The sequence below is a fragment of the Schistocerca cancellata genome, unplaced genomic scaffold, assembly GCF_023864275.1.
Source record: "Schistocerca cancellata isolate TAMUIC-IGC-003103 unplaced genomic scaffold, iqSchCanc2.1 HiC_scaffold_643, whole genome shotgun sequence".
Lineage (NCBI taxonomy): Eukaryota > Metazoa > Arthropoda > Insecta > Orthoptera > Acrididae > Schistocerca > Schistocerca cancellata.
This window is the reverse complement of record NW_026046654.1, coordinates 53,839-79,922: the sequence shown is the minus strand read 5'-3', so window position 1 is coordinate 79,922 and position 26,084 is coordinate 53,839. Positions and strand designations below refer to the sequence as shown.

Here is a 26,084-nt window from a genome sequence, read left to right as displayed (position 1 = left end):
ACGACAGAAAAGGCCGTTCCCTAGCAACAGCTACGCTGTGCATTTCGCCCTCAGGGGAAGCTAATGATATGCTCCAGTCGAGCATCAAACTAACCAACTTAATATTGTGATACCTAGGCGCTTTCTCCTTCTGGATTGGCACACATATGCTGAATCGTCTCTGGATCATCAGTAAGTGCGTCACATTAGATATTTGTTTTATCGCCCTGCTGTAAATTAAAGGGCAGTTTTTCAACGGCTGTCAGTTCTGCTTCTAGCTACGCTACATCGCCCTAGCAGCACCTACGCACTGCCTTCAGATGTGCTCACCTCCGCCCTGGCGTTGAGCGCCTACAGCGCCATCGCCTTCGGCCTCTGGTGGCAGGAGGGTAGCCGACACATCGCGGCGTGAATGAAACGCAGCGCAACGCGGTGGTGGTGTAACGGTCAGCATGGTTGCTTCCCAAGCAGTTGATCCGGGTTCGATTCCCCGCCACCGCACAAAAGGTACTTTTTTCTTCTACGGGTATTCCACGTAACGAAACGCGATCTTCGAAACTGTGAAGTGTCGCGGTAAGAATAGTTTTCCCTCGCCCCTCGTCTCAGTCCGTGCTGCCAGGGCGCTAGTCTGCGGGTTTCGTTTCTCAGCATCGTGTGTCTCCATGTGTCGACTTGCCTCGACTTTGCTCGGCTGACGCGAAAGCTGACGCTTGGAAATGGGCATATATGTAGAGGGCAGGCGCGAGAAACGACTGGGAGAGACCAAAAAACGACAAACACACGACAGAACCTTTCATTTTATTGTGGCCACAGGTTCGCCCCTTAGTGTACCGAGAGGCAAGAGTGGCGTCAGCGTGCGGGACCGCATCATTATCGCTAAGCAACAACGAAACCGAAGGAAAAATGCAAAATGAAAGGAGCCAACAGCACGTCGAATTCCCAGCCGAGCACGCACCCAAGTACTAACCACGGCCAACGATTCTTAACGCCGGTGAACAGACGACAACCGCTGCACTACGCGCGGTATGGCCGTTGGCGACAGTATCGCGCAACGTGTAGACATCTTACTTCTTGTGAAGATCGCTTGTTATTTACCTGGCAGTGTCACGCTGGAGGAAGCATTGTCTTTTAGGGGAGAAAAGTGAAATGGCACTTGGTGCGGTCAAATACGCGGCCTTTGTGTTCACAGCACGACGCTCTAACTTACTCAGCTATCGAGCTACGCAATGTGGCACGTCTGCAGTCCAATACCCGATCGACCGTCTCATCCACCTTTATTACTGCCCTGACACTCATTTAAACACATATCTGCTTTCGTTCACGTTTGCTCGCCTGATGCTTGGTCCCCAAAAATTACAACACAAAGAAATCGTAAATGCCGTGAGAATAACCAAGACTCAGCAACCAAAAGTATGGTCGGCTACCGGGAATCGAATCCGGGCCTCGTGGCTGAAAGCCATTTCTCCTAACAGCTTTCCATTCTTTCTGACCGCCAGACAATCAGACTTGCAAGGCAAGCACCATAGTCACTGCCGTCTCTAGTAGTATCTGTGGAACCTGTTCCCGCGTAATTTACTTGTTTTCCCGCATGTACGAAATTGGTAGTTTTGGAATATTTAAAATGCATTGTCAGATGTGGGGTTCGAACCCACGCTCCCCTTCGGGAACCAGAGCTTAAATCTGGCGCCTTAGACCGCTCGGCCAATCTGACGTGTGAGCGTACGCTCTCTACTACCGTCGTTTCTAGGTACATCACCAGAGCCTGACTGCGAAATTAGCGTGTTTTTTCTTGTGTGGAGGAAATACGTTGGTTTTAGAGTATTTAAAACGAATTGTCAGATGTCAGGTTGCACCCCACCCTCACTTTCGGGAACCACTGCTTAAATATGGTGCCTTAAACCATTGTTTTCCATCGCCATCTGTCTTGAGCAGAACTGTAGTTATCAATATTCACATTGACGACAGAAAAGGCCGTTCCCTAGCAACAGCTACGCTGTGCATTTCGCCCTCAGGGGAAGCTAATGATATGCTCCAGTCGAGCATCAAACTAACCAACTTAATATTGTGATACCTAGGCGCTTTCTCCTTCTGGATTGGCACACATATGCTGAATCGTCTCTGGATCATCAGTAAGTGCGTCACATTAGATATTTGTTTTATCGCCCTGCTGTAAATTAAAGGGCAGTTTTTCAACGGCTGTCAGTTCTGCTTCTAGCTACGCTACATCGCCCTAGCAGCACCTACGCACTGCCTTCAGATGTGCTCACCTCCGCCCTGGCGTTGAGCGCCTACAGCGCCATCGCCTTCGGCCTCTGGTGGCAGGAGGGTAGCCGACACATCGCGGCGTGAATGAAACGCAGCGCAACGCGGTGGTGGTGTAACGGTCAGCATGGTTGCTTCCCAAGCAGTTGATCCGGGTTCGATTCCCCGCCACCGCACAAAAGGTACTTTTTTCTTCTACGGGTATTCCACGTAACGAAACGCGATCTTCGAAACTGTGAAGTGTCGCGGTAAGAATAGTTTTCCCTCGCCCCTCGTCTCAGTCCGTGCTGCCAGGGCGCTAGTCTGCGGGTTTCGTTTCTCAGCATCGTGTGTCTCCATGTGTCGACTTGCCTCGACTTTGCTCGGCTGACACGAAAGCTGACGCTTGGAAATGGGCATATATGTAGAGGGCAGGCGCGAGAAACGACTGGGAGAGACCAAAAAACGACAAACACACGACAGAACCTTTCATTTTATTGTGGCCACAGGTTCGCCCCTTAGTGTACCGAGAGGCAAGAGTGGCGTCAGCGTGCGGGACCGCATCATTATCGCTAAGCAACAACGAAACCGAAGGAAAAATGCAAAATGAAAGGAGCCAACAGCACGTCGAATTCCCAGCCGAGCACGCACCCAAGTACTAACCACGGCCAACGATTCTTAACGCCGGTGAACAGACGACAACCGCTGCACTACGCGCGGTATGGCCGTTGGCGACAGTATCGCGCAACGTGTAGACATCTTACTTCTTGTGAAGATCGCTTGTTATTTACCTGGCAGTGTCACGCTGGAGGAAGCATTGTCTTTTAGGGGAGAAAAGTGAAATGGCACTTGGTGCGGTCAAATACGCGGCCTTTGTGTTCACAGCACGACGCTCTAACTTACTCAGCTATCGAGCTACGCAATGTGGCACGTCTGCAGTCCAATACCCGATCGACCGTCTCATCCACCTTTATTACTGCCCTGACACTCATTTAAACACATATCTGCTTTCGTTCACGTTTGCTCGCCTGATGCTTGGTCCCCAAAAATTACAACACAAAGAAATCGTAAATGCCGTGAGAATAACCAAGACTCAGCAACCAAAAGTATGGTCGGCTACCGGGAATCGAATCCGGGCCTCGTGGCTGAAAGCCATTTCTCCTAACAGCTTTCCATTCTTTCTGACCGCCAGACAATCAGACTTGCAAGGCAAGCACCATAGTCACTGCCGTCTCTAGTAGTATCTGTGGAACCTGTTCCCGCGTAATTTACTTGTTTTCCCGCATGTACGAAATTGGTAGTTTTGGAATATTTAAAATGCATTGTCAGATGTGGGGTTCGAACCCACGCTCCCCTTCGGGAACCAGAGCTTAAATCTGGCGCCTTAGACCGCTCGGCCAATCTGACGTGTGAGCGTACGCTCTCTACTACCGTCGTTTCTAGGTACATCACCAGAGCCTGACTGCGAAATTAGCGTGTTTTTTCTTGTGTGGAGGAAATACGTTGGTTTTAGAGTATTTAAAACGAATTGTCAGATGTCAGGTTGCACCCCACCCTCACTTTCGGGAACCACTGCTTAAATATGGTGCCTTAAACCATTGTTTTCCATCGCCATCTGTCTTGAGCAGAACTGTAGTTATCAATATTCACATTGACGCAGAGAAAACAAAAAACGACAGAAAAGGCCGTTCCCTAGCAACGGCTACGCTGTGCATTTCGCCCTCAGGGGAAGCTAATGATATGCTCCAGTCGAGCAACAAACTAACCAACTTAATATTGTGATACCTAGGCGCTTTCTCCTTCTGGATTGGCACACATATGCTGAATCGTCTCTGGATCATCAGTAAGTGCGTCACATTAGATATTTGTTTTATCGCCCTGCTGTAAATTAAAGGGCAGTTTTTCAACGGCTGTCAGTTCTGCTTCTAGCTACGCTACATCGCCCTAGCAGCACCTACGCACTGCCTTCAGATGTGCTCACCTCCGCCCTGGCGTTGAGCGCCTACAGCGCCATCGCCTTCGGCCTCTGGTGGCAGGAGGGTAGCCGACACATCGCGGCGTGAATGAAACGCAGCGCAACGCGGTGGTGGTGTAACGGTCAGCATGGTTGCTTCCCAAGCAGTTGATCCGGGTTCGATTCCCGGCCACCGCACAAAAGCTACTTTTTTCTTCTACGGGTATTCCACGTAACGAAACGCGATCTTCGAAACTGTGAAGTGTCGCGGTAAGAATAGTTTTCCCTCGCCCCTCGTCTCAGTCCGTGCTGCCAGGGCGCTAGTCTGCGGGTTTCGTTTCTCAGCATCGTGTGTCTCCATGTGTCGACTTGTCTCGACTTTGCTCGGCTGACGCGAAAGCTGACGCTTGGAAATGGGCATATATGTAGAGGGCAGGTGCGAGAAACGACTGGGAGAGACCAAAAAACGACAAACACACGACAGAACCTTTCATTTTATTGTGGCCACAGATTCGCCCCTTAGTGTACCGAGAGGCAAGAGTGGCGTCAGCGTGCGGGACCGCATCATTATCGCTAAGCAACAACGAAACCGAAGGAAAAATGCAAAATGAAAGGAGCCAACAGCACGTCGAATTCCCAGCCGAGCACGCACCCAAGTACTAACCACGGCCAACGATTCTTAACGCCGGTGAACAGACGACAACCGCTGCACTACCCGCGGTATGGCCGTTGGCGACAGTATCGCGCAACGTGTAGACATCTTACTTCTTGTGAAGATCGCTTGTTATTTACCTGGCAGTGTCACGCTGGAGGAAGCATTGTCTTTTAGGGGAGAAAAGTGAAATGGCACTTGGTGCGGTCAAATACGCGGCCTTTGTGTTCACAGCACGACGCTCTAACTTACTCAGCTATCGAGCTACGCAATGTGGCACGTCTGCAGTCCAATACCCGATCGACCGTCTCATCCACCTTTATTACTGCCCTGACACTCATTTAAACACATATCTGCTTTCGTTCACGTTTGCTCGCCTGATGCTTGGTCCCCAAAAATTACAACACAAAGAAATCGTAAATGCCGTGAGAATAACCAAGACTCAGCAACCAAAAGTATGGTCGGCTACCGGGAATCGAATCCGGGCCTCGTGGCTGAAAGCCATTTCTCCTAACAGCTTTCCATTCTTTCTGACCGCCAGACAATCAGACTTGCAAGGCAAGCACCATAGTCACTGCCGTCTCTAGTAGTATCTGTAGAACCTGTTCCCGCGTAATTTACTTGTTTTCCCGCATGTACGAAATTGGTAGTTTTGGAATATTTAAAATGCATTGTCAGATGTGGGGTTCGAACCCACGCTCCCCTTCGGGAACCAGAGCTTAAATCTGGCGCCTTAGACCGCTCGGCCAATCTGACGTGTGAGCGTACGCTCTCTACTACCGTCGTTTCTAGGTACATCACCAGAGCCTGACTGCGAAATTAGCGTGTTTTTTCTTGTGTGGAGGAAATACGTTGGTTTTAGAGTATTTAAAACGAATTGTCAGATGTCAGGTTGCACCCCACCCTCACTTTCGGGAACCACTGCTTAAATATGGTGCCTTAAACCATTGTTTTCCATCGCCATCTGTCTTGAGCAGAACTGTAGTTATCAATATTCACATTGACGCAGAGAAAACAAAAAACGACAGAAAAGGCCGTTCCCTAGCAACGGCTACGCTGTGCATTTCGCCCTCAGGGGAAGCTAATGATATGCTCCAGTCGAGCATCAAACTAACCAACTTAATATTGTGATACCTAGGCGCTTTCTCCTTCTGGATTGGCACACATATGCTGAATCGTCTCTGGATCATCAGTAAGTGCGTCACATTAGATATTTGTTTTATCGCCCTGCTGTAAATTAAAGGGCAGTTTTTCAACGGCTGTCAGTTCTGCTTCTAGCTACGCTACATCGCCCTAGCAGCACCTACGCACTGCCTTCAGATGTGCTCACCTCCGCCCTGGCGTTGAGCGCCTACAGCGCCATCGCCTTCGGCCTCTGGTGGCAGGAGGGTAGCCGACACATCGCGGCGTGAATGAAACGCAGCGCAACGCGGTGGTGGTGTAACGGTCATCATGGTTGCTTCCCAAGCAGTTGATCCGGGTTCGATTCCAGGCCACCGCACAAAAGGTACTTTTTTCTTCTACGGGTATTCCACGTAACGAAACGCGATCTTCGAAACTGTGAAGTGTCGCGGTAAGAATAGTTTTCCCTCGCCCCTCGTCTCAGTCCGTGCTGCCAGGGCGCTAGTCTGCGGGTTTCGTTTCTCAGCATCGTGTGTCTCCATGTGTCGACTTGTCTCGACTGTGCTCGGCTGACGCGAATGCTGACGCTTGGAAATGGGCATATATGTAGAGGGCAGGCGCGAGAAACGACTGGGAGAGACCAAAAAACGACAAACACACGACAGAACCTTTCATTTTATTGTGGCCACAGGTTCGCCCCTTAGTGTACCGAGAGGCAAGAGTGGCGTCAGCGTGCGGGACCGCATCATTATCGCTAAGCAACAACGAAACCGAAGGAAAAATGCAAAATGAAAGGAGCCAACAGCACGTCGAATTCCCAGCCGAGCACGCACCCAAGTACTAACCACGGCCAACGATTCTTAACGCCGGTGAACAGACGACAACCGCTGCACTACGCGCGGTATGGCCGTTGGCGACAGTATCGCGCAACGTGTAGACATCTTACTTCTTGTGAAGATCGCTTGTTATTTACCTGGCAGTGTCACGCTGGAGGAAGCATTGTCTTTTAGGGGAGAAAAGTGAAATGGCACTTGGTGCGGTCAAATACGCGGCCTTTGTGTTCACAGCACGACGCTCTAACTTACTCAGCTATCGAGCTACGCAATGTGGCACGTCTGCAGTCCAATACCCGATCGACCGTCTCATCCACCTTTATTACTGCCCTGACACTCATTTAAACACATATCTGCTATCGTTCACGTTTGCTCGCCTGATGCTTGGTCCCCAAAAATTACAACACAAAGAAATCGTAAATGCCGTGAGAATAACCAAGACTCAGCAACCAAAAGTATGGTCGGCTACCGGGAATCGAATCCGGGCCTCGTGGCTGAAAGCCATTTCTCCTAACAGCTTTCCATTCTTTCTGACCGTCAGACAATCAGACTTGCAAGGCAAGCACCATAGTCACTGCCGTCTCTAGTAGTATCTGTGGAACCTGTTCCCGCGTAATTTACTTGTTTTCCCGCATGTACGAAATTGGTAGTTTTGGAATATTTAAAATGCATTGTCAGATGTGGGGTTCGAACCCACGCTCCCCTTCGGGAACCAGAGCTTAAATCTGGCGCCTTAGACCGCTCGGCCAATCTGACGTGTGAGCGTACGCTCTCTACTACCGTCGTTTCTAGGTACATCACCAGAGCCTGACTGCGAAATTAGCGTGTTTTTTCTTGTGTGGAGGAAATACGTTGGTTTTAGAGTATTTAAAACGAATTGTCAGATGTCAGGTTGCACCCCACCCTCACTTTCGGGAACCACTGCTTAAATATGGTGCCTTAAACCATTGTTTTCCATCGCCATCTGTCTTGAGCAGAACTGTAGTTATCAATATTCACATTGACGACAGAAAAGGCCGTTCCCTAGCAACGGCTACGCTGTGCATTTCGCCCTCAGGGGAAGCTAATGATATGCTCCAGTCGAGCATCAAACTAACCAACTTAATATTGTGATACCTAGGCGCTTTCTCCTTCTGGATTGGCACACATATGCTGAATCGTCTCTGGATCATCAGTAAGTGCGTCACATTAGATATTTGTTTTATCGCCCTGCTGTAAATTAAAGGGCAGTTTTTCAACGGCTGTCAGTTCTGCTTCTAGCTACGCTACATCGCCCTAGCAGCACCTACGCACTGCCTTCAGATGTGCTCACCTCCGCCCTGGCGTTGAGCGCCTACAGCGCCATCGCCTTCGGCCTCTGGTGGCAGGAGGGTAGCCGACACATCGCGGCGTGAATGAAACGCAGCGCAACGCGGTGGTGGTGTAACGGTCAGCATGGTTGCTTCCCAAGCAGTTGATCCGGGTTCGATTCCCCGCCACCGCACAAAAGGTACTTTTTTCTTCTACGGGTATTCCACGTAACGAAACGCGATCTTCGAAACTGTGAAGTGTCGCGGTAAGAATAGTTTTCCCTCGCCCCTCGTCTCAGTCCGTGCTGCCAGGGCGCTAGTCTGCGGGTTTCGTTTCTCAGCATCGTGTGTCTCCATGTGTCGACTTGCCTCGACTTTGCTCGGCTGACGCGAAAGCTGACGCTTGGAAATGGGCATATATGTAGAGGGCAGGCGCGAGAAACGACTGGGAGAGACCAAAAAACGACAAACACACGACAGAACCTTTCATTTTATTATGGCCACAGGTTCGCCCCTTAGTGTACCGAGAGGCAAGAGTGGCGTCAGCGTGCGGGACCGCATCATTATCGCTAAGCAACAACGAAACCGAAGGAAAAATGCAAAATGAAAGGAGCCAACAGCACGTCGAATTCCCAGCCGAGCACGCACCCAAGTACTAACCACGGCCAACGATTCTTAACGCCGGTGAACAGACGACAACCGCTGCACTACGCGCGGTATGGCCGTTGGCGACAGTATCGCGCAACGTGTAGACATCTTACTTCTTGTGAAGATCGCTTGTTATTTACCTGGCAGTGTCACGCTGGAGGAAGCATTGTCTTTTAGGGGAGAAAAGTGAAATGGCACTTGGTGCGGTCAAATACGCGGCCTTTGTGTTCACAGCACGACGCTCTAACTTACTCAGCTATCGAGCTACGCAATGTGGCACGTCTGCAGTCCAATACCCGATCGACCGTCTCATCCACCTTTATTACTGCCCTGACACTCATTTAAACACATATCTGCTTTCGTTCACGTTTGCTCGCCTGATGCTTGGTCCCCAAAAATTACAACACAAAGAAATCGTAAATGCCGTGAGAATAACCAAGACTCAGCAACCAAAAGTATGGTCGGCTACCGGGAATCGAATCCGGGCCTCGTGGCTGAAAGCCATTTCTCCTAACAGCTTTCCATTCTTTCTGACCGCCAGACAATCAGACTTGCAAGGCAAGCACCATAGTCACTGCCATCTCTAGTAGTATCTGTGGAACCTGTTCCCGCGTAATTTACTTGTTTTCCCGCATGTACGAAATTGGTAGTTTTGGAATATTTAAAATGCATTGTCAGATGTGGGGTTCGAACCCACGCTCCCCTTCGGGAACCAGAGCTTAAATCTGGCGCCTTAGACCGCTCGGCCAATCTGACGTGTGAGCGTACGCTCTCTACTACCGTCGTTTCTAGGTACATCACCAGAGCCTGACTGCGAAATTAGCGTGTTTTTTCTTGTGTGGAGGAAATACGTTGGTTTTAGAGTATTTAAAACGAATTGTCAGATGTCAGGTTGCACCCCACCCTCACTTTCGGGAACCACTGCTTAAATATGGTGCCTTAAACCATTGTTTTCCATCGCCATCTGTCTTGAGCAGAACTGTAGTTATCAATATTCACATTGACGCAGAGAAAACAAAAAACGACAGAAAAGGCCGTTCCCTAGCAACGGCTACGCTGTGCATTTCGCCCTCAGGGGAAGCTAATGATATGCTCCAGTCGAGCAACAAACTAACCAACTTAATATTGTGATACCTAGGCGCTTTCTCCTTCTGGATTGGCACACATATGCTGAATCGTCTCTGGATCATCAGTAAGTGCGTCACATTAGATATTTGTTTTATCGCCCTGCTGTAAATTAAAGGGCAGTTTTTCAACGGCTGTCAGTTCTGCTTCTAGCTACGCTACATCGCCCTAGCAGCACCTACGCACTGCCTTCAGATGTGCTCACCTCCGCCCTGGCGTTGAGCGCCTACAGCGCCATCGCCTTCGGCCTCTGGTGGCAGGAGGGTAGCCGACACATCGCGGCGTGAATGAAACGCAGCGCAACGCGGTGGTGGTGTAACGGTCAGCATGGTTGCTTCCCAAGCAGTTGATCCGGGTTCGATTCCCGGCCACCGCACAAAAGCTACTTTTTTCTTCTACGGGTATTCCACGTAACGAAACGCGATCTTCGAAACTGTGAAGTGTCGCGGTAAGAATAGTTTTCCCTCGCCCCTCGTCTCAGTCCGTGCTGCCAGGGCGCTAGTCTGCGGGTTTCGTTTCTCAGCATCGTGTGTCTCCATGTGTCGACTTGTCTCGACTTTGCTCGGCTGACGCGAAAGCTGACGCTTGGAAATGGGCATATATGTAGAGGGCAGGTGCGAGAAACGACTGGGAGAGACCAAAAAACGACAAACACACGACAGAACCTTTCATTTTATTGTGGCCACAGATTCGCCCCTTAGTGTACCGAGAGGCAAGAGTGGCGTCAGCGTGCGGGACCGCATCATTATCGCTAAGCAACAACGAAACCGAAGGAAAAATGCAAAATGAAAGGAGCCAACAGCACGTCGAATTCCCAGCCGAGCACGCACCCAAGTACTAACCACGGCCAACGATTCTTAACGCCGGTGAACAGACGACAACCGCTGCACTACCCGCGGTATGGCCGTTGGCGACAGTATCGCGCAACGTGTAGACATCTTACTTCTTGTGAAGATCGCTTGTTATTTACCTGGCAGTGTCACGCTGGAGGAAGCATTGTCTTTTAGGGGAGAAAAGTGAAATGGCACTTGGTGCGGTCAAATACGCGGCCTTTGTGTTCACAGCACGACGCTCTAACTTACTCAGCTATCGAGCTACGCAATGTGGCACGTCTGCAGTCCAATACCCGATCGACCGTCTCATCCACCTTTATTACTGCCCTGACACTCATTTAAACACATATCTGCTTTCGTTCACGTTTGCTCGCCTGATGCTTGGTCCCCAAAAATTACAACACAAAGAAATCGTAAATGCCGTGAGAATAACCAAGACTCAGCAACCAAAAGTATGGTCGGCTACCGGGAATCGAATCCGGGCCTCGTGGCTGAAAGCCATTTCTCCTAACAGCTTTCCATTCTTTCTGACCGCCAGACAATCAGACTTGCAAGGCAAGCACCATAGTCACTGCCGTCTCTAGTAGTATCTGTGGAACCTGTTCCCGCGTAATTTACTTGTTTTCCCGCATGTACGAAATTGGTAGTTTTGGAATATTTAAAATGCATTGTCAGATGTGGGGTTCGAACCCACGCTCCCCTTCGGGAACCAGAGCTTAAATCTGGCGCCTTAGACCGCTCGGCCAATCTGACGTGTGAGCGTACGCTCTCTACTACCGTCGTTTCTAGGTACATCACCAGAGCCTGACTGCGAAATTAGCGTGTTTTTTCTTGTGTGGAGGAAATACGTTGGTTTTAGAGTATTTAAAACGAATTGTCAGATGTCAGGTTGCACCCCACCCTCACTTTCGGGAACCACTGCTTAAATATGGTGCCTTAAACCATTGTTTTCCATCGCCATCTGTCTTGAGCAGAACTGTAGTTATCAATATTCACATTGACGCAGAGAAAACAAAAAACGACAGAAAAGGCCGTTCCCTAGCAACGGCTACGCTGTGCATTTCGCCCTCAGGGGAAGCTAATGATATGCTCCAGTCGAGCATCAAACTAACCAACTTAATATTGTGATACCTAGGCGCTTTCTCCTTCTGGATTGGCACACATATGCTGAATCGTCTCTGGATCATCAGTAAGTGCGTCACATTAGATATTTGTTTTATCGCCCTGCTGTAAATTAAAGGGCAGTTTTTCAACGGCTGTCAGTTCTGCTTCTAGCTACGCTACATCGCCCTAGCAGCACCTACGCACTGCCTTCAGATGTGCTCACCTCCGCCCTGGCGTTGAGCGCCTACAGCGCCATCGCCTTCGGCCTCTGGTGGCAGGAGGGTAGCCGACACATCGCGGCGTGAATGAAACGCAGCGCAACGCGGTGGTGGTGTAACGGTCATCATGGTTGCTTCCCAAGCAGTTGATCCGGGTTCGATTCCAGGCCACCGCACAAAAGGTACTTTTTTCTTCTACGGGTATTCCACGTAACGAAACGCGATCTTCGAAACTGTGAAGTGTCGCGGTAAGAATAGTTTTCCCTCGCCCCTCGTCTCAGTCCGTGCTGCCAGGGCGCTAGTCTGCGGGTTTCGTTTCTCAGCATCGTGTGTCTCCATGTGTCGACTTGTCTCGACTTTGCTCGGCTGACGCGAAAGCTGACGCTTGGAAATGGGCATATATGTAGAGGGCAGGTGCGAGAAACGACTGGGAGAGACCAAAAAACGACAAACACACGACAGAACCTTTCATTTTATTGTGGCCACAGATTCGCCCCTTAGTGTACCGAGAGGCAAGAGTGGCGTCAGCGTGCGGGACCGCATCATTATCGCTAAGCAACAACGAAACCGAAGGAAAAATGCAAAATGAAAGGAGCCAACAGCACGTCGAATTCCCAGCCGAGCACGCATCCAAGTACTAACCACGGCCAACGATTCTTAACGCCGGTGAACAGACGACAACCGCTGCACTACGCGCGGTATGGCCGTTGGCGACAGTATCGCGCAACGTGTAGACATCTTACTTCTTGTGAAGATCGCTTGTTATTTACCTGGCAGTGTCACGCTGGAGGAAGCATTGTCTTTTAGGGGAGAAAAGTGAAATGGCACTTGGTGCGGTCAAATACGCGGCCTTTGTGTTCACAGCACGACGCTCTAACTTACTCAGCTATCGAGCTACGCAATGTGGCACGTCTGCAGTCCAATACCCGATCGACCGTCTCATCCACCTTTATTACTGCCCTGACACTCATTTAAACACATATCTGCTTTCGTTCACGTTTGCTCGCCTGATGCTTGGTCCCCAAAAATTACAACACAAAGAAATCGTAAATGCCGTGAGAATAACCAAGACTCAGCAACCAAAAGTATGGTCGGCTACCGGGAATCGAATCCGGGCCTCGTGGCTGAAAGCCATTTCTCCTAACAGCTTTCCATTCTTTCTGACCGCCAGACAATCAGACTTGCAAGGCAAGCACCATAGTCACTGCCGTCTCTAGTAGTATCTGTGGAACCTGTTCCCGCGTAATTTACTTGTTTTCCCGCATGTACGAAATTGGTAGTTTTGGAATATTTAAAATGCATTGTCAGATGTGGGGTTCGAACCCACGCTCCCCTTCGGGAACCAGAGCTTAAATCTGGCGCCTTAGACCGCTCGGCCAATCTGACGTGTGAGCGTACGCTCTCTACTACCGTCGTTTCTAGGTACATCACCAGAGCCTGACTGCGAAATTAGCGTGTTTTTTCTTGTGTGGAGGAAATACGTTGGTTTTAGAGTATTTAAAACGAATTGTCAGATGTCAGGTTGCACCCCACCCTCACTTTCGGGAACCACTGCTTAAATATGGTGCCTTAAACCATTGTTTTCCATCGCCATCTGTCTTGAGCAGAACTGTAGTTATCAATATTCACATTGACGCAGAGAAAACAAAAAACGACAGAAAAGGCCGTTCCCTAGCAACGGCTACGCTGTGCATTTCGCCCTCAGGGGAAGCTAATGATATGCTCCAGTCGAGCAACAAACTAACCAACTTAATATTGTGATACCTAGGCGCTTTCTCCTTCTGGATTGGCACACATATGCTGAATCGTCTCTGGATCATCAGTAAGTGCGTCACATTAGATATTTGTTTTATCGCCCTGCTGTAAATTAAAGGGCAGTTTTTCAACGGCTGTCAGTTCTGCTTCTAGCTACGCTACATCGCCCTAGCAGCACCTACGCACTGCCTTCAGATGTGCTCACCTCCGCCCTGGCGTTGAGCGCCTACAGCGCCATCGCCTTCGGCCTCTGGTGGCAGGAGGGTAGCCGACACATCGCGGCGTGAATGAAACGCAGCGCAACGCGGTGGTGGTGTAACGGTCAGCATGGTTGCTTCCCAAGCAGTTGATCCGGGTTCGATTCCCGGCCACCGCACAAAAGCTACTTTTTTCTTCTACGGGTATTCCACGTAACGAAACGCGATCTTCGAAACTGTGAAGTGTCGCGGTAAGAATAGTTTTCCCTCGCCCCTCGTCTCAGTCCGTGCTGCCAGGGCGCTAGTCTGCGGGTTTCGTTTCTCAGCATCGTGTGTCTCCATGTGTCGACTTGTCTCGACTTTGCTCGGCTGACGCGAAAGCTGACGCTTGGAAATGGGCATATATGTAGAGGGCAGGTGCGAGAAACGACTGGGAGAGACCAAAAAACGACAAACACACGACAGAACCTTTCATTTTATTGTGGCCACAGATTCGCCCCTTAGTGTACCGAGAGGCAAGAGTGGCGTCAGCGTGCGGGACCGCATCATTATCGCTAAGCAACAACGAAACCGAAGGAAAAATGCAAAATGAAAGGAGCCAACAGCACGTCGAATTCCCAGCCGAGCACGCACCCAAGTACTAACCACGGCCAACGATTCTTAACGCCGGTGAACAGACGACAACCGCTGCACTACCCGCGGTATGGCCGTTGGCGACAGTATCGCGCAACGTGTAGACATCTTACTTCTTGTGAAGATCGCTTGTTATTTACCTGGCAGTGTCACGCTGGAGGAAGCATTGTCTTTTAGGGGAGAAAAGTGAAATGGCACTTGGTGCGGTCAAATACGCGGCCTTTGTGTTCACAGCACGACGCTCTAACTTACTCAGCTATCGAGCTACGCAATGTGGCACGTCTGCAGTCCAATACCCGATCGACCGTCTCATCCACCTTTATTACTGCCCTGACACTCATTTAAACACATATCTGCTTTCGTTCACGTTTGCTCGCCTGATGCTTGGTCCCCAAAAATTACAACACAAAGAAATCGTAAATGCCGTGAGAATAACCAAGACTCAGCAACCAAAAGTATGGTCGGCTACCGGGAATCGAATCCGGGCCTCGTGGCTGAAAGCCATTTCTCCTAACAGCTTTCCATTCTTTCTGACCGCCAGACAATCAGACTTGCAAGGCAAGCACCATAGTCACTGCCGTCTCTAGTAGTATCTGTAGAACCTGTTCCCGCGTAATTTACTTGTTTTCCCGCATGTACGAAATTGGTAGTTTTGGAATATTTAAAATGCATTGTCAGATGTGGGGTTCGAACCCACGCTCCCCTTCGGGAACCAGAGCTTAAATCTGGCGCCTTAGACCGCTCGGCCAATCTGACGTGTGAGCGTACGCTCTCTACTACCGTCGTTTCTAGGTACATCACCAGAGCCTGACTGCGAAATTAGCGTGTTTTTTCTTGTGTGGAGGAAATACGTTGGTTTTAGAGTATTTAAAACGAATTGTCAGATGTCAGGTTGCACCCCACCCTCACTTTCGGGAACCACTGCTTAAATATGGTGCCTTAAACCATTGTTTTCCATCGCCATCTGTCTTGAGCAGAACTGTAGTTATCAATATTCACATTGACGCAGAGAAAACAAAAAACGACAGAAAAGGCCGTTCCCTAGCAACGGCTACGCTGTGCATTTCGCCCTCAGGGGAAGCTAATGATATGCTCCAGTCGAGCATCAAACTAACCAACTTAATATTGTGATACCTAGGCGCTTTCTCCTTCTGGATTGGCACACATATGCTGAATCGTCTCTGGATCATCAGTAAGTGCGTCACATTAGATATTTGTTTTATCGCCCTGCTGTAAATTAAAGGGCAGTTTTTCAACGGCTGTCAGTTCTGCTTCTAGCTACGCTACATCGCCCTAGCAGCACCTACGCACTGCCTTCAGATGTGCTCACCTCCGCCCTGGCGTTGAGCGCCTACAGCGCCATCGCCTTCGGCCTCTGGTGGCAGGAGGGTAGCCGACACATCGCGGCGTGAATGAAACGCAGCGCAACGCGGTGGTGGTGTAACGGTCATCATGGTTGCTTCCCAAGCAGTTGATCCGGGTTCGATTCCAGGCCACCGCACAAAAGGTACTTTTTTCTTCTACGGGTATTCCACGTAACGAAACGCGATCTTCGAAACTGTGAAGTGTCGCGGTAAGAATAGTTTTCCCTCGCCCCTCGTCTCAGTCCGTGCTGCCAGGGCGCTAGTCTGCGGGTTTCGTTTCTCAGCATCGTGTGTCTCCATGTGTCGACTTGTCTCGACTTTGCTCGGCTGACGCGAAAGCTGACGCTTGGAAATGGGCATATATGTAGAGGGCAGGTGCGAGAAACGACTGGGAGAGACCAAAAAACGACAAACACACGACAGAACCTTTCATTTTATTGTGGCCACAGATTCGCCCCTTAGTGTACCGAGAGGCAAGAGTGGCGTCAGCGTGCGGGACCGCATCATTATCGCTAAGCAACAACGAAACCGAAGGAAAAATGCAAAATGAAAGGAGCCAACAGCACGTCGAATTCCCAGCCGAGCACGCATCCAAGTACTAACCACGGCCAACGATTCTTAACGCCGGTGAACAGACGACAACCGCTGCACTACGCGCGGTATGGCCGTTGGCGACAGTATCGCGCAACGTGTAGACATCTTACTTCTTGTGAAGATCGCTTGTTATTTACCTGGCAGTGTCACGCTGGAGGAAGCATTGTCTTTTAGGGGAGAAAAGTGAAATGGCACTTGGTGCGGTCAAATACGCGGCCTTTGTGTTCACAGCACGACGCTCTAACTTACTCAGCTATCGAGCTACGCAATGTGGCACGTCTGCAGTCCAATACCCGATCGACCGTCTCATCCACCTTTATTACTGCCCTGACACTCATTTAAACACATATCTGCTTTCGTTCACGTTTGCTCGCCTGATGCTTGGTCCCCAAAAATTACAACACAAAGAAATCGTAAATGCCGTGAGAATAACCAAGACTCAGCAACCAAAAGTATGGTCGGCTACCGGGAATCGAATCCGGGCCTCGTGGCTGAAAGCCATTTCTCCTAACAGCTTTCCATTCTTTCTGACCGCCAGACAATCAGACTTGCAAGGCAAGCACCATAGTCACTGCCGTCTCTAGTAGTATCTGTGGAACCTGTTCCCGCGTAATTTACTTGTTTTCCCGCATGTACGAAATTGGTAGTTTTGGAATATTTAAAATGCATTGTCAGATGTGGGGTTCGAACCCACGCTCCCCTTCGGGAACCAGAGCTTAAATCTGGCGCCTTAGACCGCTCGGCCAATCTGACGTGTGAGCGTACGCTCTCTACTACCGTCGTTTCTAGGTACATCACCAGAGCCTGACTGCGAAATTAGCGTGTTTTTTCTTGTGTGGAGGAAATACGTTGGTTTTAGAGTATTTAAAACGAATTGTCAGATGTCAGGTTGCACCCCACCCTCACTTTCGGGAACCACTGCTTAAATATGGTGCCTTAAACCATTGTTTTCCATCGCCATCTGTCTTGAGCAGAACTGTAGTTATCAATATTCACATTGACGCAGAGAAAACAAAAAACGACAGAAAAGGCCGTTCCCTAGCAACGGCTACGCTGTGCATTTCGCCCTCAGGGGAAGCTAATGATATGCTCCAGTCGAGCAACAAACTAACCAACTTAATATTGTGATACCTAGGCGCTTTCTCCTTCTGGATTGGCACACATATGCTGAATCGTCTCTGGATCATCAGTAAGTGCGTCACATTAGATATTTGTTTTATCGCCCTGCTGTAAATTAAAGGGCAGTTTTTCAACGGCTGTCAGTTCTGCTTCTAGCTACGCTACATCGCCCTAGCAGCACCTACGCACTGCCTTCAGATGTGCTCACCTCCGCCCTGGCGTTGAGCGCCTACAGCGCCATCGCCTTCGGCCTCTGGTGGCAGGAGGGTAGCCGACACATCGCGGCGTGAATGAAACGCAGCGCAACGCGGTGGTGGTGTAACGGTCAGCATGGTTGCTTCCCAAGCAGTTGATCCGGGTTCGATTCCCGGCCACCGCACAAAAGCTACTTTTTTCTTCTACGGGTATTCCACGTAACGAAACGCGATCTTCGAAACTGTGAAGTGTCGCGGTAAGAATAGTTTTCCCTCGCCCCTCGTCTCAGTCCGTGCTGCCAGGGCGCTAGTCTGCGGGTTTCGTTTCTCAGCATCGTGTGTCTCCATGTGTCGACTTGTCTCGACTTTGCTCGGCTGACGCGAAAGCTGACGCTTGGAAATGGGCATATATGTAGAGGGCAGGTGCGAGAAACGACTGGGAGAGACCAAAAAACGACAAACACACGACAGAACCTTTCATTTTATTGTGGCCACAGATTCGCCCCTTAGTGTACCGAGAGGCAAGAGTGGCGTCAGCGTGCGGGACCGCATCATTATCGCTAAGCAACAACGAAACCGAAGGAAAAATGCAAAATGAAAGGAGCCAACAGCACGTCGAATTCCCAGCCGAGCACGCACCCAAGTACTAACCACGGCCAACGATTCTTAACGCCGGTGAACAGACGACAACCGCTGCACTACCCGCGGTATGGCCGTTGGCGACAGTATCGCGCAACGTGTAGACATCTTACTTCTTGTGAAGATCGCTTGTTATTTACCTGGCAGTGTCACGCTGGAGGAAGCATTGTCTTTTAGGGGAGAAAAGTGAAATGGCACTTGGTGCGGTCAAATACGCGGCCTTTGTGTTCACAGCACGACGCTCTAACTTACTCAGCTATCGAGCTACGCAATGTGGCACGTCTGCAGTCCAATACCCGATCGACCGTCTCATCCACCTTTATTACTGCCCTGACACTCATTTAAACACATATCTGCTTTCGTTCACGTTTGCTCGCCTGATGCTTGGTCCCCAAAAATTACAACACAAAGAAATCGTAAATGCCGTGAGAATAACCAAGACTCAGCAACCAAAAGTATGGTCGGCTACCGGGAATCGAATCCGGGCCTCGTGGCTGAAAGCCATTTCTCCTAACAGCTTTCCATTCTTTCTGACCGCCAGACAATCAGACTTGCAAGGCAAGCACCATAGTCACTGCCGTCTCTAGTAGTATCTGTAGAACCTGTTCCCGCGTAATTTACTTGTTTTCCCGCATGTACGAAATTGGTAGTTTTGGAATATTTAAAATGCATTGTCAGATGTGGGGTTCGAACCCACGCTCCCCTTCGGGAACCAGAGCTTAAATCTGGCGCCTTAGACCGCTCGGCCAATCTGACGTGTGAGCGTACGCTCTCTACTACCGTCGTTTCTAGGTACATCACCAGAGCCTGACTGCGAAATTAGCGTGTTTTTTCTTGTGTGGAGGAAATACGTTGGTTTTAGAGTATTTAAAACGAATTGTCAGATGTCAGGTTGCACCCCACCCTCACTTTCGGGAACCACTGCTTAAATATGGTGCCTTAAACCATTGTTTTCCATCGCCATCTGTCTTGAGCAGAACTGTAGTTATCAATATTCACATTGACGCAGAGAAAACAAAAAACGACAGAAAAGGCCGTTCCCTAGCAACGGCTACGCTGTGCATTTCGCCCTCAGGGGAAGCTAATGATATGCTCCAGTCGAGCATCAAACTAACCAACTTAATATTGTGATACCTAGGCGCTTTCTCCTTCTGGATTGGCACACATATGCTGAATCGTCTCTGGATCATCAGTAAGTGCGTCACATTAGATATTTGTTTTATCGCCCTGCTGTAAATTAAAGGGCAGTTTTTCAACGGCTGTCAGTTCTGCTTCTAGCTACGCTACATCGCCCTAGCAGCACCTACGCACTGCCTTCAGATGTGCTCACCTCCGCCCTGGCGTTGAGCGCCTACAGCGCCATCGCCTTCGGCCTCTGGTGGCAGGAGGGTAGCCGACACATCGCGGCGTGAATGAAACGCAGCGCAACGCGGTGGTGGTGTAACGGTCATCATGGTTGCTTCCCAAGCAGTTGATCCGGGTTCGATTCCAGGCCACCGCACAAAAGGTACTTTTTTCTTCTACGGGTATTCCACGTAACGAAACGCGATCTTCGAAACTGTGAAGTGTCGCGGTAAGAATAGTTTTCCCTCGCCCCTCGTCTCAGTCCGTGCTGCCAGGGCGCTAGTCTGCGGGTTTCGTTTCTCAGCATCGTGTGTCTCCATGTGTCGACTTGTCTCGACTTTGCTCGGCTGACGCGAAAGCTGACGCTTGGAAATGGGCATATATGTAGAGGGCAGGTGCGAGAAACGACTGGGAGAGACCAAAAAACGACAAACACACGACAGAACCTTTCATTTTATTGTGGCCACAGATTCGCCCCTTAGTGTACCGAGAGGCAAGAGTGGCGTCAGCGTGCGGGACCGCATCATTATCGCTAAGCAACAACGAAACCGAAGGAAAAATGCAAAATGAAAGGAGCCAACAGCACGTCGAATTCCCAGCCGAGCACGCACCCAAGTACTAACCACGGCCAACGATTCTTAACGCCGGTGAACAGACGACAACCGCTGCACTACCCGCGGTATGGCCGTTGGCGACAGTATCGCGCAACGTGTAGACATCTTACTTCTTGTGAAGATCGCTTGTTATTTACCTGGCAGTGTCACGCTGGAGGAAGCATTGTCTTTTAGGGGAGAAAAGTGAAATGGCACTTGGTGCGGTCAAATACGCGGCCTTTGTGTTCACAGCACGACGCTCTAACTTACTCAGCTATCGAGCTACGCAATGTGGCACGTCTGCAGTCCAATACCCGATCGACCGTCTCATCCACCTTTATTACTGCCCTGACACTCATTTAAACACATATCTGCTTTCGTTCACGTTTGCTCGCCTGATGCTTGGTCCCCAAAAATTACAACACAAAGAAATCGTAAATGCCGTGAGAATAACCAAGACTCAGCAACCAAAAGTATGGTCGGCTACCGGGAATCGAATCCGGGCCTCGTGGCTGAAAGCCATTTCTCCTAACAGCTTTCCATTCTTTCTGACCGCCAGACAATCAGACTTGCAAGGCAAGCACCATAGTCACTGCCGTCTCTAGTAGTATCTGTAGAACCTGTTCCCGCGTAATTTACTTGTTTTCCCGCATGTACGAAATTGGTAGTTTTGGAATATTTAAAATGCATTGTCAGATGTGGGGTTCGAACCCACGCTCCCCTTCGGGAACCAGAGCTTAAATCTGGCGCCTTAGACCGCTCGGCCAATCTGACGTGTGAGCGTACGCTCTCTACTACCGTCGTTTCTAGGTACATCACCAGAGCCTGACTGCGAAATTAGCGTGTTTTTTCTTGTGTGGAGGAAATACGTTGGTTTTAGAGTATTTAAAACGAATTGTCAGATGTCAGGTTGCACCCCACCCTCACTTTCGGGAACCACTGCTTAAATATGGTGCCTTAAACCATTGTTTTCCATCGCCATCTGTCTTGAGCAGAACTGTAGTTATCAATATTCACATTGACGCAGAGAAAACAAAAAACGACAGAAAAGGCCGTTCCCTAGCAACGGCTACGCTGTGCATTTCGCCCTCAGGGGAAGCTAATGATATGCTCCAGTCGAGCATCAAACTAACCAACTTAATATTGTGATACCTAGGCGCTTTCTCCTTCTGGATTGGCACACATATGCTGAATCGTCTCTGGATCATCAGTAAGTGCGTCACATTAGATATTTGTTTTATCGCCCTGCTGTAAATTAAAGGGCAGTTTTTCAACGGCTGTCAGTTCTGCTTCTAGCTACGCTACATCGCCCTAGCAGCACCTACGCACTGCCTTCAGATGTGCTCACCTCCGCCCTGGCGTTGAGCGCCTACAGCGCCATCGCCTTCGGCCTCTGGTGGCAGGAGGGTAGCCGACACATCGCGGCGTGAATGAAACGCAGCGCAACGCGGTGGTGGTGTAACGGTCATCATGGTTGCTTCCCAAGCAGTTGATCCGGGTTCGATTCCAGGCCACCGCACAAAAGGTACTTTTTTCTTCTACGGGTATTCCACGTAACGAAACGCGATCTTCGAAACTGTGAAGTGTCGCGGTAAGAATAGTTTTCCCTCGCCCCTCGTCTCAGTCCGTGCTGCCAGGGCGCTAGTCTGCGGGTTTCGTTTCTCAGCATCGTGTGTCTCCATGTGTCGACTTGTCTCGACTTTGCTCGGCTGACGCGAAAGCTGACGCTTGGAAATGGGCATATATGTAGAGGGCAGGTGCGAGAAACGACTGGGAGAGACCAAAAAACGACAAACACACGACAGAACCTTTCATTTTATTGTGGCCACAGATTCGCCCCTTAGTGTACCGAGAGGCAAGAGTGGCGTCAGCGTGCGGGACCGCATCATTATCGCTAAGCAACAACGAAACCGAAGGAAAAATGCAAAATGAAAGGAGCCAACAGCACGTCGAATTCCCAGCCGAGCACGCACCCAAGTACTAACCACGGCCAACGATTCTTAACGCCGGTGAACAGACGACAACCGCTGCACTACCCGCGGTATGGCCGTTGGCGACAGTATCGCGCAACGTGTAGACATCTTACTTCTTGTGAAGATCGCTTGTTATTTACCTGGCAGTGTCACGCTGGAGGAAGCATTGTCTTTTAGGGGAGAAAAGTGAAATGGCACTTGGTGCGGTCAAATACGCGGCCTTTGTGTTCACAGCACGACGCTCTAACTTACTCAGCTATCGAGCTACGCAATGTGGCACGTCTGCAGTCCAATACCCGATCGACCGTCTCATCCACCTTTATTACTGCCCTGACACTCATTTAAACACATATCTGCTTTCGTTCACGTTTGCTCGCCTGATGCTTGGTCCCCAAAAATTACAACACAAAGAAATCGTAAATGCCGTGAGAATAACCAAGACTCAGCAACCAAAAGTATGGTCGGCTACCGGGAATCGAATCCGGGCCTCGTGGCTGAAAGCCATTTCTCCTAACAGCTTTCCATTCTTTCTGACCGCCAGACAATCAGACTTGCAAGGCAAGCACCATAGTCACTGCCGTCTCTAGTAGTATCTGTAGAACCTGTTCCCGCGTAATTTACTTGTTTTCCCGCATGTACGAAATTGGTAGTTTTGGAATATTTAAAATGCATTGTCAGATGTGGGGTTCGAACCCACGCTCCCCTTCGGGAACCAGAGCTTAAATCTGGCGCCTTAGACCGCTCGGCCAATCTGACGTGTGAGCGTACGCTCTCTACTACCGTCGTTTCTAGGTACATCACCAGAGCCTGACTGCGAAATTAGCGTGTTTTTTCTTGTGTGGAGGAAATACGTTGGTTTTAGAGTATTTAAAACGAATTGTCAGATGTCAGGTTGCACCCCACCCTCACTTTCGGGAACCACTGCTTAAATATGGTGCCTTAAACCATTGTTTTCCATCGCCATCTGTCTTGAGCAGAACTGTAGTTATCAATATTCACATTGACGCAGAGAAAACAAAAAACGACAGAAAAGGCCGTTCCCTAGCAACGGCTACGCTGTGCATTTCGCCCTCAGGGGAAGCTAATGATATGCTCCAGTCGAGCATCAAACTAACCAACTTAATATTGTGATACCTAGGCGCTTTCTCCTTCTGGATTGGCACACATATGCTGAATCGTCTCTGGATCATCAGTAAGTGCGTCACATTAGATATTTGTTTTATCGCCCTGCTGTAAATTAAAGGGCAGTTTTTCAACGGCTGTCAGTTCTGCTTCTAGCTACGCTACATCGCCCTAGCAGCACCTACGCACTGCCTTCAGATGTGCTCACCTCCGCCCTGGCGTTGAGCGCCTACAGCGCCATCGCCTTCGGCCTCTGGTGGCAGGAGGGTAGCCGACACATCGCGGCGTGAATGAAACGCAGCGCAACGCGGTGGTGGTGTAACGGTCATCATGGTTGCTTCCCAAGCAGTTGATCCGGGTTCGATTCCAGGCCACCGCACAAAAGGTACTTTTTTCTTCTACGGGTATTCCACGTAACGAAACGCGATCTTCGAAACTGTGAAGTGTCGCGGTAAGAATAGTTTTCCCTCGCCCCTCGTCTCAGTCCGTGCTGCCAGGGCGCTAGTCTGCGGGTTTCGTTTCTCAGCATCGTGTGTCTCCATGTGTCGACTTGTCTCGACTTTGCTCGGCTGACGCGAAAGCTGACGCTTGGAAATGGGCATATATGTAGAGGGCAGGTGCGAGAAACGACTGGGAGAGACCAAAAAACGACAAACACACGACAGAACCTTTCATTTTATTGTGGCCACAGATTCGCCCCTTAGTGTACCGAGAGGCAAGAGTGGCGTCAGCGTGCGGGACCGCATCATTATCGCTAAGCAACAACGAAACCGAAGGAAAAATGCAAAATGAAAGAAGCCAACAGCACGTCGAATTCCCAGCCGAGCACGCATCCAAGTACTAACCACGGCCAACGATTCTTAACGCCGGTGAACAGACGACAACCGCTGCACTACGCGCGGTATGGCCGTTGGCGACAGTATCGCGCAACGTGTAGACATCTTACTTCTTGTGAAGATCGCTTGTTATTTACCTGGCAGTGTCACGCTGGAGGAAGCATTGTCTTTTAGGGGAGAAAAGTGAAATGGCACTTGGTGCGGTCAAATACGCGGCCTTTGTGTTCACAGCACGACGCTCTAACTTACTCAGCTATCGAGCTACGCAATGTGGCACGTCTGCAGTCCAATACCCGATCGACCGTCTCATCCACCTTTATTACTGCCCTGACACTCATTTAAACACATATCTGCTTTCGTTCACGTTTGCTCGCCTGATGCTTGGTCCCCAAAAATTACAACACAAAGAAATCGTAAATGCCGTGAGAATAACCAAGACTCAGCAACCAAAAGTATGGTCGGCTACCGGGAATCGAATCCGGGCCTCGTGGCTGAAAGCCATTTCTCCTAACAGCTTTCCATTCTTTCTGACCGCCAGACAATCAGACTTGCAAGGCAAGCACCATAGTCACTGCCGTCTCTAGTAGTATCTGTGGAACCTGTTCCCGCGTAATTTACTTGTTTTCCCGCATGTACGAAATTGGTAGTTTTGGAATATTTAAAATGCATTGTCAGATGTGGGGTTCGAACCCACGCTCCCCTTCGGGAACCAGAGCTTAAATCTGGCGCCTTAGACCGCTCGGCCAATCTGACGTGTGAGCGTACGCTCTCTACTACCGTCGTTTCTAGGTACATCACCAGAGCCTGACTGCGAAATTAGCGTGTTTTTTCTTGTGTGGAGGAAATACGTTGGTTTTAGAGTATTTAAAACGAATTGTCAGATGTGAGGTTGCACCCCACCCTCACTTTCGGGAACCACTGCTTAAATATGGTGCCTTAAACCATTGTTTTCCATCGCCATCTGTCTTGAGCAGAACTGTAGTTATCAATATTCACATTGACGCAGAGAAAACAAAAAACGACAGAAAAGGCCGTTCCCTAGCAACGGCTACGCTGTGCATTTCGCCCTCAGGGGAAGCTAATGATATGCTCCAGTCGAGCAACAAACTAACCAACTTAATATTGTGATACCTAGGCGCTTTCTCCTTCTGGATTGGCACACATATGCTGAATCGTCTCTGGATCATCAGTAAGTGCGTCACATTAGATATTTGTTTTATCGCCCTGCTGTAAATTAAAGGGCAGTTTTTCAACGGCTGTCAGTTCTGCTTCTAGCTACGCTACATCGCCCTAGCAGCACCTACGCACTGCCTTCAGATGTGCTCACCTCCGCCCTGGCGTTGAGCGCCTACAGCGCCATCGCCTTCGGCCTCTGGTGGCAGGAGGGTAGCCGACACATCGCGGCGTGAATGAAACGCAGCGCAACGCGGTGGTGGTGTAACGGTCAGCATGGTTGCTTCCCAAGCAGTTGATCCGGGTTCGATTCCCGGCCACCGCACAAAAGCTACTTTTTTCTTCTACGGGTATTCCACGTAACGAAACGCGATCTTCGAAACTGTGAAGTGTCGCGGTAAGAATAGTTTTCCCTCGCCCCTCGTCTCAGTCCGTGCTGCCAGGGCGCTAGTCTGCGGGTTTCGTTTCTCAGCATCGTGTGTCTCCATGTGTCGACTTGTCTCGACTTTGCTCGGCTGACGCGAAAGCTGACGCTTGGAAATGGGCATAT

At 49.9% G+C, this 26,084-nt stretch overlaps 27 non-coding genes across 27 annotated transcripts; 14 read left to right on the top strand and 13 right to left on the bottom strand.

The window, feature by feature from the left end:
• The first annotated feature begins 408 nt into the window (after nt 1-408).
• On the top strand, nt 409-480 carry Trnag-ccc (transfer RNA glycine (anticodon CCC)). Its single transcript has one exon. It is a non-coding gene; the product is annotated as a tRNA-Gly (tRNA).
• A 1,126-nt stretch (nt 481-1,606) lies between these two features.
• Nucleotides 1,607-1,690, bottom strand: Trnal-uaa (transfer RNA leucine (anticodon UAA)). The gene has a single exon. It is a non-coding gene; the product is annotated as a tRNA-Leu (tRNA).
• Nucleotides 1,691-2,345: 655 nt separating this feature from the next.
• Nucleotides 2,346-2,417, top strand: Trnag-ccc (transfer RNA glycine (anticodon CCC)). Its single transcript has one exon. It is a non-coding gene; the product is annotated as a tRNA-Gly (tRNA).
• Nucleotides 2,418-3,543: 1,126 nt separating this feature from the next.
• Nucleotides 3,544-3,627, bottom strand: Trnal-uaa (transfer RNA leucine (anticodon UAA)). Its single transcript has one exon. It is a non-coding gene; the product is annotated as a tRNA-Leu (tRNA).
• A 673-nt stretch (nt 3,628-4,300) lies between these two features.
• On the top strand, nt 4,301-4,372 carry Trnag-ccc (transfer RNA glycine (anticodon CCC)). The gene has a single exon. It is a non-coding gene; the product is annotated as a tRNA-Gly (tRNA).
• Nucleotides 4,373-5,498: 1,126 nt separating this feature from the next.
• Nucleotides 5,499-5,582, bottom strand: Trnal-uaa (transfer RNA leucine (anticodon UAA)). Its single transcript has one exon. It is a non-coding gene; the product is annotated as a tRNA-Leu (tRNA).
• A 673-nt stretch (nt 5,583-6,255) lies between these two features.
• Trnag-ccc (transfer RNA glycine (anticodon CCC)) lies at nt 6,256-6,327 on the top strand. The gene has a single exon. It is a non-coding gene; the product is annotated as a tRNA-Gly (tRNA).
• Nucleotides 6,328-7,453: 1,126 nt separating this feature from the next.
• On the bottom strand, nt 7,454-7,537 carry Trnal-uaa (transfer RNA leucine (anticodon UAA)). Its single transcript has one exon. It is a non-coding gene; the product is annotated as a tRNA-Leu (tRNA).
• A 655-nt stretch (nt 7,538-8,192) lies between these two features.
• Trnag-ccc (transfer RNA glycine (anticodon CCC)) lies at nt 8,193-8,264 on the top strand. Its single transcript has one exon. It is a non-coding gene; the product is annotated as a tRNA-Gly (tRNA).
• Nucleotides 8,265-9,390: 1,126 nt separating this feature from the next.
• Nucleotides 9,391-9,474, bottom strand: Trnal-uaa (transfer RNA leucine (anticodon UAA)). Its single transcript has one exon. It is a non-coding gene; the product is annotated as a tRNA-Leu (tRNA).
• Nucleotides 9,475-10,147: 673 nt separating this feature from the next.
• On the top strand, nt 10,148-10,219 carry Trnag-ccc (transfer RNA glycine (anticodon CCC)). Its single transcript has one exon. It is a non-coding gene; the product is annotated as a tRNA-Gly (tRNA).
• A 1,126-nt stretch (nt 10,220-11,345) lies between these two features.
• Nucleotides 11,346-11,429, bottom strand: Trnal-uaa (transfer RNA leucine (anticodon UAA)). Its single transcript has one exon. It is a non-coding gene; the product is annotated as a tRNA-Leu (tRNA).
• Nucleotides 11,430-12,102: 673 nt separating this feature from the next.
• On the top strand, nt 12,103-12,174 carry Trnag-ccc (transfer RNA glycine (anticodon CCC)). Its single transcript has one exon. It is a non-coding gene; the product is annotated as a tRNA-Gly (tRNA).
• A 1,126-nt stretch (nt 12,175-13,300) lies between these two features.
• On the bottom strand, nt 13,301-13,384 carry Trnal-uaa (transfer RNA leucine (anticodon UAA)). Its single transcript has one exon. It is a non-coding gene; the product is annotated as a tRNA-Leu (tRNA).
• A 673-nt stretch (nt 13,385-14,057) lies between these two features.
• On the top strand, nt 14,058-14,129 carry Trnag-ccc (transfer RNA glycine (anticodon CCC)). Its single transcript has one exon. It is a non-coding gene; the product is annotated as a tRNA-Gly (tRNA).
• A 1,126-nt stretch (nt 14,130-15,255) lies between these two features.
• Nucleotides 15,256-15,339, bottom strand: Trnal-uaa (transfer RNA leucine (anticodon UAA)). Its single transcript has one exon. It is a non-coding gene; the product is annotated as a tRNA-Leu (tRNA).
• Nucleotides 15,340-16,012: 673 nt separating this feature from the next.
• Trnag-ccc (transfer RNA glycine (anticodon CCC)) lies at nt 16,013-16,084 on the top strand. Its single transcript has one exon. It is a non-coding gene; the product is annotated as a tRNA-Gly (tRNA).
• A 1,126-nt stretch (nt 16,085-17,210) lies between these two features.
• Nucleotides 17,211-17,294, bottom strand: Trnal-uaa (transfer RNA leucine (anticodon UAA)). The gene has a single exon. It is a non-coding gene; the product is annotated as a tRNA-Leu (tRNA).
• A 673-nt stretch (nt 17,295-17,967) lies between these two features.
• Nucleotides 17,968-18,039, top strand: Trnag-ccc (transfer RNA glycine (anticodon CCC)). The gene has a single exon. It is a non-coding gene; the product is annotated as a tRNA-Gly (tRNA).
• A 1,126-nt stretch (nt 18,040-19,165) lies between these two features.
• On the bottom strand, nt 19,166-19,249 carry Trnal-uaa (transfer RNA leucine (anticodon UAA)). Its single transcript has one exon. It is a non-coding gene; the product is annotated as a tRNA-Leu (tRNA).
• A 673-nt stretch (nt 19,250-19,922) lies between these two features.
• Nucleotides 19,923-19,994, top strand: Trnag-ccc (transfer RNA glycine (anticodon CCC)). The gene has a single exon. It is a non-coding gene; the product is annotated as a tRNA-Gly (tRNA).
• Nucleotides 19,995-21,120: 1,126 nt separating this feature from the next.
• Nucleotides 21,121-21,204, bottom strand: Trnal-uaa (transfer RNA leucine (anticodon UAA)). The gene has a single exon. It is a non-coding gene; the product is annotated as a tRNA-Leu (tRNA).
• A 673-nt stretch (nt 21,205-21,877) lies between these two features.
• Nucleotides 21,878-21,949, top strand: Trnag-ccc (transfer RNA glycine (anticodon CCC)). The gene has a single exon. It is a non-coding gene; the product is annotated as a tRNA-Gly (tRNA).
• Nucleotides 21,950-23,075: 1,126 nt separating this feature from the next.
• On the bottom strand, nt 23,076-23,159 carry Trnal-uaa (transfer RNA leucine (anticodon UAA)). The gene has a single exon. It is a non-coding gene; the product is annotated as a tRNA-Leu (tRNA).
• A 673-nt stretch (nt 23,160-23,832) lies between these two features.
• Trnag-ccc (transfer RNA glycine (anticodon CCC)) lies at nt 23,833-23,904 on the top strand. Its single transcript has one exon. It is a non-coding gene; the product is annotated as a tRNA-Gly (tRNA).
• A 1,126-nt stretch (nt 23,905-25,030) lies between these two features.
• Nucleotides 25,031-25,114, bottom strand: Trnal-uaa (transfer RNA leucine (anticodon UAA)). The gene has a single exon. It is a non-coding gene; the product is annotated as a tRNA-Leu (tRNA).
• Nucleotides 25,115-25,787: 673 nt separating this feature from the next.
• Trnag-ccc (transfer RNA glycine (anticodon CCC)) lies at nt 25,788-25,859 on the top strand. The gene has a single exon. It is a non-coding gene; the product is annotated as a tRNA-Gly (tRNA).
• The last annotated feature ends 225 nt before the right edge of the window (nt 25,860-26,084 follow it).